This window comes from Dromiciops gliroides, chromosome 5 (genome assembly GCF_019393635.1).
Source record: "Dromiciops gliroides isolate mDroGli1 chromosome 5, mDroGli1.pri, whole genome shotgun sequence".
NCBI classification, from domain to species: domain Eukaryota; kingdom Metazoa; phylum Chordata; class Mammalia; order Microbiotheria; family Microbiotheriidae; genus Dromiciops; species Dromiciops gliroides.
Genome location: NC_057865.1, coordinates 290,055,135 through 290,070,331, shown reverse-complemented (window position 1 = coordinate 290,070,331; position 15,197 = coordinate 290,055,135). Strand labels below are relative to the sequence as shown.

The 15,197-nt window shown below is 49.9% G+C and overlaps 1 protein-coding gene across 1 annotated transcript in view; it reads left to right on the top strand.

Moving 5' to 3' along the window:
- The window catches only part of KCNJ4 (potassium inwardly rectifying channel subfamily J member 4), a 30,781-nt gene that overhangs the window by 12,679 nt on the left and 2,905 nt on the right, over window positions 1–15,197 (top strand). The window lies entirely within an intron of this gene.

Sequence of the window (15,197 nt, the reverse complement as noted above, 5' to 3'; positions counted from 1 at the left end):
CGAGGCCGGATTTGACCTTGGGTCTTTCTTTCTCCAGTGCCTACTTTGTATAAGACACCATGCTGGCCTCTCATCCGTGTAGAGGTGTATACAAGATAGGAGAGAGCTAATACTGGAAAGGTAGGGTGGGCTCAGACAGTCGAGGACGTTGGATGCCAGGAGAGATCTGCTGTTTCTCAAGGAAAATAAGCCTGGCAAGGTCTGAGAGGGAAGATGCTTGGGGGAGGGGTGGGGGACTTCTGGACTGGGGAGGGGGAGGCTTGTCCATAGGAAGCAGAGGGGAGAGGCAGACACCCACTTGCTTGGGGCAGAGGTTGATGGGGGAGGAGGGCGGATCATGCGCCTTGCCCACCTCCCTCTGAGGCCCAAACCTCTGAAGCGGCTCTGGGGCAGGTGGCTGGCTGTGTGCCTCAGTGGGGCTCTGCAGCTGTTTGGATGGAGTCTGCACTTGACCTTGTGGAGAGCGTCTCCTTGGCGCTCAATCAATGCCCGCCCCACTGGGGCACAGGAATGGGGGAGGGTGGAAAAGAGAGGGCCCCGGGAGAAGAGAGGTTGGTTGGGCTGGATTGGCAGTCAGAGAGGCAGATAGACAGAGACAGACAGACAGAGACACAGACAGAGACAGAGATCGACAGAAACAGATATAGACACAGAGACAGAGATAGAGACAGAAACAGATTGGCATACACAGAGAGACAGAAACAGACAGACACAGAGACAGACATAGAGAGACAGAGACAGACAGACACAGAGAGACAGAGACAGAGACAGACAGAGACATCCATACAGACAGAGGCAGACAAACAGACAGAGACAGACAGCCCAGCCTAGAGGAGCAGCAGACAGTTGCTAGACCCCTCTGGTGGGTGGGTGGGCATGTGCCACCTCCTTTCTTTACATTTACCTCAGTCTGTAGTCCTGACTCTTAACAGAGTGACCTTAGAACAGTGTTTTCTCTTTTCTTTTTCTTTTTTTTTTTGGGGGGGGGCAGGGCAATGAGGGTTAAGTGACTTGCCCAGGGTCACACAGCTAGTAAGTGTCAAGTGTCTGAGTTCAGATTTGAACTCAGGTCCTCCTGAATCCAGGGCCAGAGCTCTATCCACTGCACCACCTAGCTGCCCCCTGTTTTCTCCTTTCTGAGCCTCAATCTCCTTTTCCACAAAGGAGGTATTGTTGAGGATGATGTGAGATGATGGATGTAAAGCATATTAAAAGTAGCAAAGTCTGTGAACCCATAGGATTGTTATGTCTAAATTTCTAGGAATACATAATAGCAAGAGTCAGCATTTATATAGTGCCTACTTAGGCCAGGCACTGTGCTAAGTACTTTACAAATATGATGTTATTTAATCCTCACAACAACCCTGGGAAGGAGATGCTGTTATTATCCCCAGTTTACAGAAGAATAAACTGAGACAAACAAGTGAAATGACTTGCTCAGGGTCACAAAGTCTAATAAGTGTCTGAGGCTAGATTTGAACCCCAGGCCCATCCTGCTCTCTCCACTGCTCCATCTTTTGCTATTTAGCTAATGCTTAAAACTCAAAGGACTTGGCGGTGCCCTTCATCACCTCCATCTTTCACAATATCCTTCTACACTCCCCTCCCCTGCGAGCCATCCCTTGTAACAAAGAAAAAAGAAATTTAAGCAAAACCAACCAACTCATCAATTGCCTTAGTGCATGCAGTATTCCATTTCCATAGTCCCTCACCTCTGCAGAAAAGAGAATGCATGCCCATATCTCTTCTTTGGGCTACTTTTGGGCATTGGGATTCCCCGGGGTGAAGCATTATCATCACAGAAAGATCATCACCAGGATCTTACGTAAATCTCACATTTATAAAACCATGGGTTCCCTCAAAACTTTGTCATGGGGCAGCTAGGTAGCACAGTAGATAGAGCATTGGCCCTGGATTCAGGAGGACCTGAGTTCAAATCTGGCCTCAGACACTTAACACTTACTAGCTGTGTGACCCTGGGCAAGTCACTTAACCCCAATTGCCTCAGCAAAATCAAAACAAAAACAAAAAAACAAACTCTGTCTTGACCCCTCTTCTCTTCTCCCTCCATACTAATGATTCTGAGCCTCTTCTGTGTGATCCCTTTGGTGGTCAGGCTTCTGGGCCCCTTCTCAGGATCAGAACCAAAAGAAATGCTAAATTTCAGTTGGACGTTAGTGAAAATAAATGATGTAATTGTTTCCCATGCTAGGTCCCCTGAAATCTACAGTACTTCTCTCTACTGTTTCACTTGATGATTTCATTAGATCCCATGCGTTCAATTATCATCTCTATGCGTATGAATCCCAGACCCATTTATCCAGTCCTAACCTTTCTCCTGAGCCCCCAGTCCTGCATCACCCATGGCCTCTTGGGAAATCTGCAGTTGGATGTCCCATCTGGCATCTCAAACTCAACATGTCAAAAAGAGACCTCGTTAGCTTTTCCCCTGCCCTCCATCTTCCGATCGAGGGCAACACCATCCTCCCAGCCTCTCTGGCTCAGAACCAGGAAGTCCTGGAGGGACTCCTCCCTATCTCTCCCCCATATCCAATATGGTGTCAAGCCCTATCAGTTTCACCCTTGCAACATTCATTCTGGATCAGTTCATGAAAGTATTCTGGGATACTGATTATGTTCACAGTCCTCCTAGCTTAAGCTCAGGGGAGAGAAGCAAGGAATGAATATTAGAATGAGTGAATGAGTAAGGGAATGAATGAAAAGCTTTTTATGAAGCTCCTACTCTGGCCCCAGCACTGGGAATACAGATCCAAAAACAAGACAGTCCCTGCCCTCAAGGCACTTTCATTCTAATAGAGAGAGAATCCTTCTAGGGGAGCCATGACCTGGGAAGGAATTGATTGGGAAAGTCCCAAAGATTGAGCGTAACCGTCCATGCGGGTGTCCTTCCCAGGGTTGATGGTACCAGCTGCAGAGCTGGCATGGCCTCTGATTTGGAAGGTGGGGGCCAGTAGCTTACTGTCTAGCCATAGGAGAGGGCGAGGATGGAGTTTGTGAAGGACTGAAGTGTCATCACCAATATGAGCATCGTCAATGTTATTGGTATTGTTACGCTCCAGACCTATGGATGGCTTCTGCATCCATGGGGAGGCATCTCGAGATCAGCTTTTGGTCCCCAATGTGTCCCCTTGATACATCTGGGCTCTCCTCCTGTGTCTGGCCCCCACCCCATCTCCCAAACCCTATACACACACAGACCCATAACCCTTGAGTCTGGTGAAAAGAGCATCAGATGATGATGGTGATCTATAGGGATTTAAGGTTTGCAAAATGCTTCACATATGTTACTTGATTTGGTCCTCTGGGAGGTAGTTGCTACTTATTACCTTGGGCAAGTCACTTAACCGCTGTTGGCCAGTTTCTAGAAAATGGTAGAGGGGGGTTGGACTAGATGGTCTTTGGGGTCCCTGCATTTTCTAAATCTGTGATCTTATGATGCTGGGTGGTATAATGGGTAGAGCACTGGATTGCAGAAAGGAAGTTCTGTGTTCAAATCCTGCCTCGGACCCTTATTGACTGTGTGATTCTAAGCAAGTCACTATAGCCTATCTCAAGACTGTTTCCTCATCTCTAAGACAGTGACAATAATAGCAGACCCTGGGCAAGTCACTTAACCCCAATTACGTTACCCACCCCCCACAAAGAAGAAAAAAAGGAAAGAAAAGAAACTGCCTCTGGCTTCTCCCCCTAAGTCAGGGTTCCTTAACTTGGGGTTCATGGACCCCCAAGATGTCCATGGGGATTTCAGGGGATTCTCGAACTTGGATGGGAAAAAGTACACCTTTATTTTGATAGAATTGGTTTCAGCTGAGAGCCAATGCATTTTAGTGTGCATTTGAAGACCTGATTCTTAGAAGGGGTCCATGGGCCTCCCCAGACCAGCTGCCACAGGGCTCCAAGATGCAAAGACAGTGAAGAGTCTTTGCCCTGTGCCCATGATCCCTGCTTCGGGGAAACCTTCATTTGACTTAGGCAAAGGGGCCGACTCCCCTCCCCAGACCACCCCCATCACTCCTCCCCCACCTGCTCCCCAAGCACTTTATAGAAGAGATCTTATTTAAGGCTCCTAGCAGCCCTAGGGAAGAAGGGGGTAGAGCAGGGATGAATCTCACCATTTTATAGAGGAGGGAACTCGGAATCAAATGAAGTGACTTCCCTAAGATCACTAAGGCACCAAGGGACTGGCTGAGGTTCTGGGTCCCAGACTCTCCATCATATCCTACCACCTGACCCATCTCCCCATCCACTGCAAATCCCCAGGAGCCTCAAAGTGATGATTGGGAGACCTGGGCAGCCTCAGTCTGAAGAGTCCACTTGTCCGAAAATAACTCCCTCCCTCCCCCAAACAGGCACACCATCATCAGATCCACTCTCTTCAAAGGCCGTCACATGATAGAGGGATTAGACCAGTATTGCTCTGTCCTAGAGGCCAGAATCAGGAATTGGGGATGGGGGAGGAGGCCAGTTCTGGTTTAATATAATGATGACCTTAGTGGGTTAGAGCTGGGCAAAAGGGAGATCATCTGTGATGGTAGGTGGTGAGTTCTCTGTCACTGGAGGTGTTTTTGGCTTGTTTTTGGCAGGGCAATGAGGGTTAAGTGACTTGCCCAAGGTCACACAGCTAGTGTCAAGTGTCTGAAACTGGATTTGAACTCAGGTCCTCCTGAATCTAGGGCTGGTGCTTTATCTGCTGCGCTATCTACCTGCCCCCACAGTGGCCGTGTTTAAGGAAAGTCTGGGTAACTCCTTGGTGGGGAGGCTGTAGAGGGGCTTCCTGTACTGAGTGAGAGGTTAGTCGGGGTGACCTCTGAGTTCTTTTATTTCAACTTGAGTGGGAAGGGCCCTGGATTTGCAGGCAGAGGACCCAGACTACTGTGTGACCTTGGGCAAGCCACTGCCCCCAAGTGAGGAGACTGGACTAAATGGTCTCTGAGTTTCTTTCCAACTCTACATATCTGAAAGCATTTCTTTTCTTTTCTTTCCTTTCTTTCTTTCTCTTTCCTTCATTCCTTCCTTTGTTCCTTCCTTCCTTCCTCCCTCCCTCCCTCCCTCCTTCTTCTCTCTCTCTGTGTCTGTGTCACTCTCTTTCTGGCAATCGGGGTTAAGTGACTTGCCCAGGGTCACACAGCTAGTAAGCCAGATTTGAGGCCAGATTTGAACTCAGGTCCTCCTGATGGCGAAGCCGGTGCTCTACCCCCTGTGCCACCTAGCTGTCCCCTACATCTCGGATTTCTAAGGTCCCCATCCAGCTCTGACATTCTGTGTTTTAAGTAAGTTCCCTTTGGGCTCTAGAGCCATGAAGGGCTTTAAATGCATTTTATCCTGGAGTTAAGAGGGAGCCCAGGAGCTTGTTGAGCTGGTGAGTGGCCTGGTCAGAGCTGTGCTGTGGGAGGTCAGTTTGGCAGCTGTGTGGAGAGGAGCGAGGTCTGAGGCAGGGCAGAATTAGCAGGAGCAGGAAGTCCCAGGGTAGTAACTGGGTCCCCTTCAGGTGTCACATATGGCTGCACCAGCTGCTTCCTCTCAGGGGATGTTCTGTACGACAGGCCTCTGTGTTTGTGCATCGTCTCTCATAGACTGTAAGCCCCTTGAGGGCAGGGCAGGAGCCTCCCTCAGCCCAGAGAGAGGTTCTGTGCCATCTCATCATGGTGGCTGTTTTCTCTCCTGGTGCCTGTCACTGTCCATCTGCCTGCTCATCCCAAGTGACGTCCGGCCATGTGAGGAGATTGTGGCACCTCAGGGCATTGGGCCCAACTTCCTCAATTTACAGCTAAGGAAACTGAGGTCCAGAGAGCGGCCCAAAGGCCATAGGATCTTAGGGTCACAATTAGAGCTAGAAAGGGCTTTAAAGGCCATCCCATGCAGTAGTACGGGGCCTAGAGCCCAGAGGACCTGAGTTCAAATTCAGCCTCAGATGCTTCCTAGCTGTATGACCCTGGACAAGTCACTTTGCCCTGCTTGCTTTGGTTTCCTCATCTGTAAAATGGGAAAACAGTATATTTGCCCCCAAAATCCCAAATGGGGTCACAAAGAGTCAGACACAACTAAGCGACCAAACAACAACAAATCCAACCACTTCATTTTAAGGAAACGAGGAGGTAAGATAACCGACCCTTGGTCACACAGAGCTGAGACTTGAACCCAGGTCCCCTGACTCCAAAGCCAACACTGTCTTCTGAACCATACACTGCCTCTCCTGCCCTTGCACAGGGGTTCCACCCGCCACGTTGAGCTACCCATTGGTCCTCCCTTCCTCTTCTAACTATAAATGACTCATTTCTATTTCCCTCCTAGTCTTACATTTCTCTGATGGCCTTCATAATAAAGGTTCGTTAAACATATATTGGAGGAATGAATGAATGGGGAAGAAGGGGGCGACACAGAGGAGAGATGGGAGGGGCAGGCAAGGGGAGACAGTGGGTGTCTCCGCATTTTCATTCAGTCAGAGATGGGGCTTGGAACTGTGGATTCATTGGCCAAGAGGAATTCCCTCTCCCCATGCAGGCGGCGCTCTCTCTGCCCCTTGGTCTTAGAGCCGCCCAGGTTCCCCAGAGGGTCGGTGAGTTGCCCGGACTCACATAGTCAGGGTGTGTCAGAGGCCAGATTTGAACTCAGGTCTTCCTGACTCCAAGGCCAGACTGAAACTCATCATTCATTCAATTTATCGAGTAGTGTAGAGGAGGCAAAAGGCTAGGCACTGAGGTACAAAGACCACAACACGCCCTGCCCTTAATGATCTTGCATTCTACTGGGGTACAGACAGAACATCCATCACGGATCTGGAGATGCTGAATACAGACAGGGCTAGGGAAACAGGGGGGCAAAGGAGAGAGAGGAGGGTGGAAGGTGACATGTTTAGATCCGAGAATGCTTCCTGGAAGAGGTGGACCCTTGGAGGCAGACGATTCTTCAGATCGGAGAGATGAGGACTGAATGCATTCTTGTGAAAGTGTAGGGAGGGGACCTCGAGGTGGTAAAGTGGATAGAACAGCAGCCTTGGAGTCAGGAAGATCTGAGTTCAAATCTGGCCTCAGACACTCACTTTGTGACCCTGGGCAAGTCACTTCACCCTAATTGCCCCAACCCCACCCCCAAAACAGAAAGTACAGGGAGGTGGGAGGCTGCATATTGAATCTGGGGAATATGAGTGGTCGGTCACAGGGTCTTGTCTCTGGCCCATAGAAGAGGGGGAAGAACCTTAGAGACTGGGTCCAATCTGGTATCAAAGGTATAGAGAAAAAGTGAGCGTCAGCCTGAGACCACTCAGACTCTGGGGGCTGGTGAAGGCAAACATTAAGGAGGCCTCCCTGGAGTCTGGTGTTCAGGGTACAGAGAGGTCCTATCCCTATGGAAGACTCAGACAGGCATGGTAGGAGGCAGTGTGGCATAGTGGGAGGAGGACTGCCTTTGAAATCAGAAGATCTGAGTTCAGATCCTGGCTGTCCTCAACTCTCTGTGTGACGTGAAGAAATCATTTTCTGAGCCTCAGTTTTCTCATCTGTAAAATGGGGGTTTACCAATAAATATTCTTTAAGTGCTTACCACATGCCAGGCACTGACTGTGCTAAGCCCTGAGGATACAGAAAGAGGCAAAATACAGTCCCTGCCTTCAAGGAGTTTACAATCTAACAGCAACCTTCCTCTCGGCTCGGGCCTGTTCTGAGGAACAGATGAGATTGTATGGGGGAAGGTATCTTCAAGCTGCTGAGGGATCCATAAAGGTGAGTTGGCATCTCTATATAAAGGGTCATCTCTGCCTTCAAGGAGCTTATTACAATCTAGTTGAGATGACTAGACACTCAGCATGAAAACATTCTGGTTTTTTTGTGTGTGTGTGGGGGCAATGGGGATTAAGTGACTTGCCCAGGGTCACACAGCTGGTAAGTGTCAAGTGTCTGAGGCCGGATTTGAACTCAGGTATTCCTGAATCCAGGGCCGGTGCTCCATCCACTGCGCCACCTAGCCGCCCCCGCGTGAAAACGTTCTGTAATTCTACAGCTTGCAATGTAAGGACGTTCACACTGAGTACCAAACGACGCCTTGATTCTATCACTGGGTGAATCTGGTAGGTCCCTCTGGCCTGTGCACCTCAGCTTCTTTACCTGGAAAATGAAGGGCTTAGAGTGGATTAAATGTGCTTCCAGTGTTCTGATGTTTATTCTAGATTAAATGCTTCCACCCAGATCTTTTATCCCGTGTTCTAAAGTCCCTCTCAGCACCAACATACTCTGTCCTAGAACCCCTCCAAGCTCTGGCATTATTTGTACTAAGTTCTCTCCAAGCTCTAACATTCTAGGTTCTAAGGTCCCTGTCAGCTCTGACATTCTCTGTTTGAGAGTCCCTCCAAGCTCTAGCATTCTAGGTTCTAAGGTCCCTGTCAGCTCTGACATTCTCTGTTTTAGAGTCCCTCCAAGCTCTGACGTTCTTTGTTGCAAGGTTTCTCCCAGTTCTAACATTCTATATTCCAAGGTCTCTCCAAGTTCTAACATTCTATATTCTAAGTTCCCTGCAAGTTCTGACATTCTCTGTTCTAGAGTCCCTGCAAGCTCTGACATTCCATGTTCTCAGGTCCCTCGCAGCTCCCACATTCTATGTTTGAGAATTCCTTCTGACTCCTGGGTTCTAGATTTCTACAAAGTTCAGTCAGATGTCAGAAGCCAGAGGAGAGATCACACTGGACCATGGAGGTTCTCTCAAGAAGATGGCATTGATCAAGGCCCTTAAGATGAGGAGGCATTAGAAAGGGCAGAGGTGGGGGCAGCTAGATGGCGCAGTGGATAGAGCACCGGCCTTGGATTCAGGAGTACTTGAGTTCAAATCCGACCTCAGACACTTAACACTTACTAGCTGTGTGACCTTAGGCAAGTCACTTAACCCCAATTGCCTCACTAAAAAAAAAAAAAAAAAGAAAGGGCAGAGGTAGATCCTGGATGGGGACCAGCAGGGTCCCCAGGGCCCTGAGCTCAAGTGGTGGTCCCTCCCTGAGCCAGGAGACAGAAGGGCCTAAATTCCAGTGTCTGTCCCTGATTCTTTTGTGCATTTCTCAGCCCATGGGATGTTTACAGCAGAGACATTGCAGCTGGTACTGAAGGCTGGCCTCCGCCTTCTTTCCTCATTTGCGTGGAGGCCTTTTATGGGGAGAGTTTTGGGTGGAGGAGACTTTGTTGACAGCTTTTTGGAGGGGGAGGTTAGGAAAGGTGAGAGAAGAGAAGGGAGGGCTTTGGGTCTGGTCTGCTGCAAAGGAATGGAAAACCCCAAGAGGAGAGGTGGGGAGCTTTTCAGGCCTCCTTCCCCTGGGGCTGGAACATCTCACCTCCAGAGGGGAATTGTGGGCCTTCACCAGCCTTGGGGAATAGCATAAACCCTGAGGAGGTTCTGCCCTTGGGGAGGATTCCTCTTTAGAATGAAAGATACCCTCTGAACAGCCACATCCACAGTTCAAGCCTCCTGCCACAGGCACATATTGAGTGCTTGCTGTGTGCAGTGTCCCAAGCTAGGTCTGTGTCACCTTGGGCAAGTCAGTGCCCTCATTTATTAAATAAGGATATGGAACTCGATGACTTCCGATGCCCTTTCCAGCTTGGAAATTCTTTGTTTTAAAGTTTACCCACATCTGACATTCCATATGCTAAAGTTCCTTCCAGCATTGCTGACATTCCCTGTTCTAGACTCCCTCCCAACTCTGTCATGTCCTGTTCTAAGGGCCCTCCCAGCTCTAATATTCCCTGTTCTAGGCCTCCTTCCATCTCTGACTTTCTAGGATTTTCCCTACTCAGTTTCACAGATGAGCCAGCCCCTGTCCCTACCCCCCAGGGCTCGCAGTACAGTAGGTGGGTAAGACAAGTATGGAATGAATGAATATAAGAGCAGGTAGGAATCAAGTCATGTAGAAATTAGAATTCTGGGCTGTGCAGATGCCCAAAGGCTTTCCCGCCCTCAGCTATTTCAATGAGATTCCCCTGGTACTTACTCCCTTCAATATGGGAGCGATTTTCCCTTCTGCTCCAGGCTCAGCTCCACCAGGCAGAATGTGGTCCTCAGCCTGGACTCGAGAGAAGATCAGGAGGAAGGAGCCCTGCCTGGACAGGGATTTCTGGGACTCAGCTTCTGCTCCCAAGTCCGCCACTGACTTGCTCCGTGGCCTGGGGCCAGTCACTTCCTGTCTCTGAGCTTCACTGGTGAAGGAGGATGAATTCACTTCTCCCTCTGGTCCCTTCCATCTCTGGATCCTTTGGTCCTGTGACTCATCCTTCTACACCTGAAGCCTGTGGACTTCAATGGGCCGGGGCCAGCCTGTTGGGCTGACTCTTGATTCTTCTCAGTCAGGATTTTTGTTGGGGGCAGGAGACCAAGTGAGTAAACTAGGTCCAGCAGAGTCAGTCACTTTGGCTGAGCTTCTTGGTCCATCACTGAGAGCATAGTGGGTGGGGAAGATGGGAGGAAGAACTTTTCAGGCCCCTTCCCGAACCTCCCGGTCTCTGTCTCCCCATCTCAAACCCATTTAGCCAGAGAGGGTCCTTGGGAGTAGGCACGGTGATGGGGGAAGAACAACACAGCTCTGTGGTTGGATCCTGGCTGCTGCCAATGGCTCCCTGGATAATTCATTTTCCTCTGTGGGCCTCAGTTCTTCCATCTTTGAAACCCAGGGAGCAGATTATCCACAAAGACCTTCCTGGCTCTGAATCCCAATTCTCAGATTCCTCCTCCCTTCTCCCCAAATGAGCGCCTCTCTCCCTAGACCTCTCGTGGTACCTTGCTTCAATCTCTCCTCTGAACTTTGTCAAATCTAATTGGCATCATCTGTTCTCAGCCTCTCCCCTCTACTAGGCTAGAAAGATAATGAGTGGGGCGGCTAGCTGGTGCAGTGGATAAAGCACCAGCCCTGGATTCAGGAGGACCTGAGTTCAAATCTGGCCTCAGACATTTGACACTTACTAGCTGTGTGACCCTGGGCAAGTCACTTAACCCCCATTGCCCCGAAAAAAAAGAAAGAAAGATAATGAGTTACCTCAGACACATTGAGCAGAGATGCCTATGAGATACCCAGTTGGAAATGCCCACGAGGCAATTGGTGGGACAGTCCTGGAGCTGAGGAGAGATGCTCAGGCTGAGCCTTGGGCATGGAGATGAGACTCACACCCACCCTATCTAGAAGGGAACTTATTCCTTTTCCCTCCAAAACTGTCCTTCATCTGTGCTCCCCTAGTTCTGCCAAGGGTGCCCCCACCCTCCTGGACCTCCATATTCCCAGGCTTGGCATTGGGGCCAGTCAGTTGCTGCCGAGTCCTGTCAATCGGACGTCCTTCCCCCCACTCTCACCACAAGCCCCCTAACTCAGACTCCCCTTCTTTCTTTCTTTCCTGTAATCCTTCATTAAGCTCCCAATCACCCTTCCTGTCTTCAGTCTTCTCTCCCCAGCTCTTGCTCTAAACAGCTGCCAATTTGATTTTCCCAAGTGAATCTGACCATGCCCCTTCACTGTTCAGAGGACCCCATTAGCTCCCTGTCACCTGTTCTGTTCTTGTGATTGGCTTTTAAGTCCTCTGCATTCTGGCTTCAGCTCTGCCTCTTCCAGTTGATTTTCTTCCTCCTTTCTTGGGATTTGCATTCCATCCGAACAGGGCTGTTCGCTGCCACCGGGTAGGACTTGACTTGCCCTTTTTTCTCTCCACACCTTTGTGGAGGCTCTTCCCCAGGTCTAGATGCACGTTCTCTATCTCCTCATCCCCCAAGGAATTCCCCAGTTTTCTCCAAGCTTAGCTCTGGCCAGGACCACCTCCTTCAGGAAGCCCATTCTCATCATCTCGTTGCTAGTGTCCTGCTCCCAGAAACAATTTTTATTTTAATTTCTATGTATTTCCCCCGAGAGGATGTAACATATTTGAAGGCACAGACTGTTTTGTGTGTGTGTGTGTGTGTGTGCGTATGTGTTTTGTCTCTGTAACCCTAGCACCTGGCACAGTACAAGGCACTTAATAAATCCCTATTAATTCGCTTCTATTCCTAGCCCCTAGCAGCTAGGTGGTACAACTAGTTGGAGAGAACTCTGGACTTGGAGTAAGGAAGAGCTGAGTTCTAATCCTGATTCAGACACCTGCTAGCTATGTGACTTTGGGCTAGTCAGGTAATCTCTCTCAGTCTTAGTTTCCTCATTTGTAAAATGGGAATAATTATAGCACCTACCTCTCAGGGTTGTTGTGAGGATCATATTCATAAAGTGCTTTATAAATCTTCAAGAATCATATAAATGCTATATCGTTATCATCACTACCACTGTCACCACCACCACCACCGTCACCACCATTTTCCTCACCACCACCATCATCACCATTGCCACCACCATCAACAACATCACACGTCCAATACTACAGTACCTGGGAAATATCGAGCATTTCATACTTACCGAATTGACCTGCAAACATAAATTGTCAGACCTGGGAATGACCATGTGGGCCAAATTTCTCCCCATAGAGATGGAGCGGAAGGACATGTCTCCTGTCCCAGGCTGAGGCTGTCTCCCCAGAATGACTCCTGGTGTTGGGAAGTGGATGAAAACAGCCCTTGATTCGGGGTCTTTTAGCTGTTAGGTCAGTTGTTTTCTGCCCTGCACACTGCCCCCGAAGAGCTACAAAACTGTGAGATTTCTCCCTCTTCCCATCCATTCTCCTCCTCTCCTTCCTAACCTCATTCTTGGCTGGTTGCCAGCTAATCCCAGCTGAGGTGCCAGTTAACACAAGCAGGTGGTTTTTCCTTTCTGAGAAGCAAGTGCTTTTTGACAGGGCTTTGGAACCATCCTCCCACCCCCCAAAGCTTCAGAATCAAAGTGAACTGATCCCTGGTATGATAAGAAAAGCCAGGAGACCTGGCTTTCAGTCCTGGCTCTGCGGGCTAACTCTGGGGCTTTGGATAAGTCACCTACCCTCAGTTTCTATCTCTGTAAATAAGGGATCGGAATTAGAGATCCTCTATTAACCCTTCCATTTCTCACTTTCTATGGCTCTCTGTGCGTGGGTCCTTTTCCAGCTCTTCCACTCCGTGGCTCCAATGGTGGAATTTCAGGCACAGTGGCAGTGGAGAGGGGGAAAATTTCAGGAGGAGGCAGGGCAACCTTTATATTCTGCCTATTTGGCCGAAGTGTACAGCAGGAATCTTTGAGTAACAACCTTTGTCAGTTCCCCACACAACGCTGAGGGTTGAGTCCACATCCTTCCCTCCCTACTGCTATTCCCCACCCACCCACCCAACTCCCATGCCCCCAGTGCTGATGGCCCCTGCAGGGGTGGTGATGGGGCAGTGGTGGCACGGACTGGCACAGAGGAGTGATGATCATGTTGACACTAGGGGTGAGAGTGCCGGAGCCAGGAGGGGCGAGGGAAAGGGGGTGGGGAGACGGTGGAGAGAGAGTTTCTCCCAGGGAAGCTGGCACCACTTGAGTTGTTGATCCCTAAATTACAGCGCTGCCTCTTAAGCCTGGACGCCGGCAGCAGCCGCAACGTTGCTGTGGCAACGGAGTTGTCCCGAACCGGGGAAGTGTATAAACACTGCTACAGATACACAATTAGATCAACAAGAAGAATAGAACAGAAAATAGAAACTCCCAGCCTTCCATAATTCTGGGCCAAAATGTGACCGGGAGCTACTTCTCAGCCTCCTCCTCCCTGCCCACCCTGGCCATGCCGGTGGTGGAGACTCAGCCGGCACCAGGCAAGGCCCAGGGGATGGAGAGGTACCTCGGCTGCCTCCTTGCATGCTCCAGACACATGGGGGAGCAAGGGGGCAATGGAGGCGTCTGTGATGGCTGAAGCAGCCTTGGCAGAGAGGGGCTGACAGCCTGGGCCTTCATTCCCATGACTCCTCCAGGCTGTGGCTGGTCACCTCTGCATGACCCTCATGGACACCAGCACCTCACCCGCCACTTCCCATCACTACCATCGTCATCCCCAGCATCCCCGTGGTCATCATTGTCACAGTCACTAGCAACATCCCAATCTTTGCCATTATCTCCATGACCAGCCTCACCCCATTCCCATCACCATTGTCACCACCATCACCCCATCTCTGTCACCATCACTGCCATGACCATTGTGACCTCCCCCATCCCTTCTCCTTCCAGGACTGGCTTGCTTGTTTGTGGAATGGGGGTCTCGAGTCCTGAGGGACGTCAGAGGGGCAGGGTCTTTTCCCCCCCACACCTACTAACAGGAGCCATTTGCACGACATCTCTAACTAACCGTTGCTCCTTTAGCCTCTTCTAGGAGGTCCCACTGAGCAGAGAGCTCACTGTCCCGGGGGTCACCACCTCACTTTGGAATGGCTCTGGTGGGTGGGAAGTTCTTCATGCTGAGCTGCAATCTGTCTCTGCGAGGTCTTCCTCTCATGGCCTCCCAGAACCAAGTAGAACAAATCTAAGTCCTGCCTCTCCTCCTGACTGAGCCTTAATGTAGTAGAGGAAGCATATTGGACTTAGAATGAATAGAAAGACCTGGCTTCTGTTGTGGGCATCAACATTTATTGGCCGTGTGGGAGAATCGAAGAGAGCTGGAGCTGGATTCGACCTCAGGGGCCATCCTGTTCAAATCCTCTGTGTCAGAGGCGCAGGAAACACAGGCCTAGAGAGGATGGACTTGGGTCATGGAGACAAGAAGGGGCTGAGGGGCTCCAAACCCAGACACCCAAGTCACCCTGTCCAGGGCTTCCTTCCACCCTACATGTCACTTCCCCTTCAGAGCCTCCATTTCCTCATCTGTGAAATGGGGATGATAACTGTCGTGCTGCTAACACACCTCATGGGGCTTTGCTTGGGAAAGCAATCTGGAAACATCAGATCCCTAGAGAAATGAGCTATTTTTATCCAGTGAGATAATGCACAGACGAGTTCTTTCCAAATGCCACGGCATTACACACTGGCAGGGTATTTATTACCATCACGATCATTTGATTATTATTCAGTCCAATACCCCTCAGCGAGCATTTATTAAATGCCTGCTGTTATGTGCCAGCCCCTGGGGATACGGATACCAAGCAAGATAGCCCTTGCCCTGCAGGAGCCCACATCCCACTGAATGTCACTCAGGGGGTGACTTATTTTGAGAATCCATGTGGAGGACATCCAGTGAGGAAGCACCCTTCACAGTGCCCCTGTCACTTACCCTTCAACTTAGAGTCTTTTTTTTCTTTTT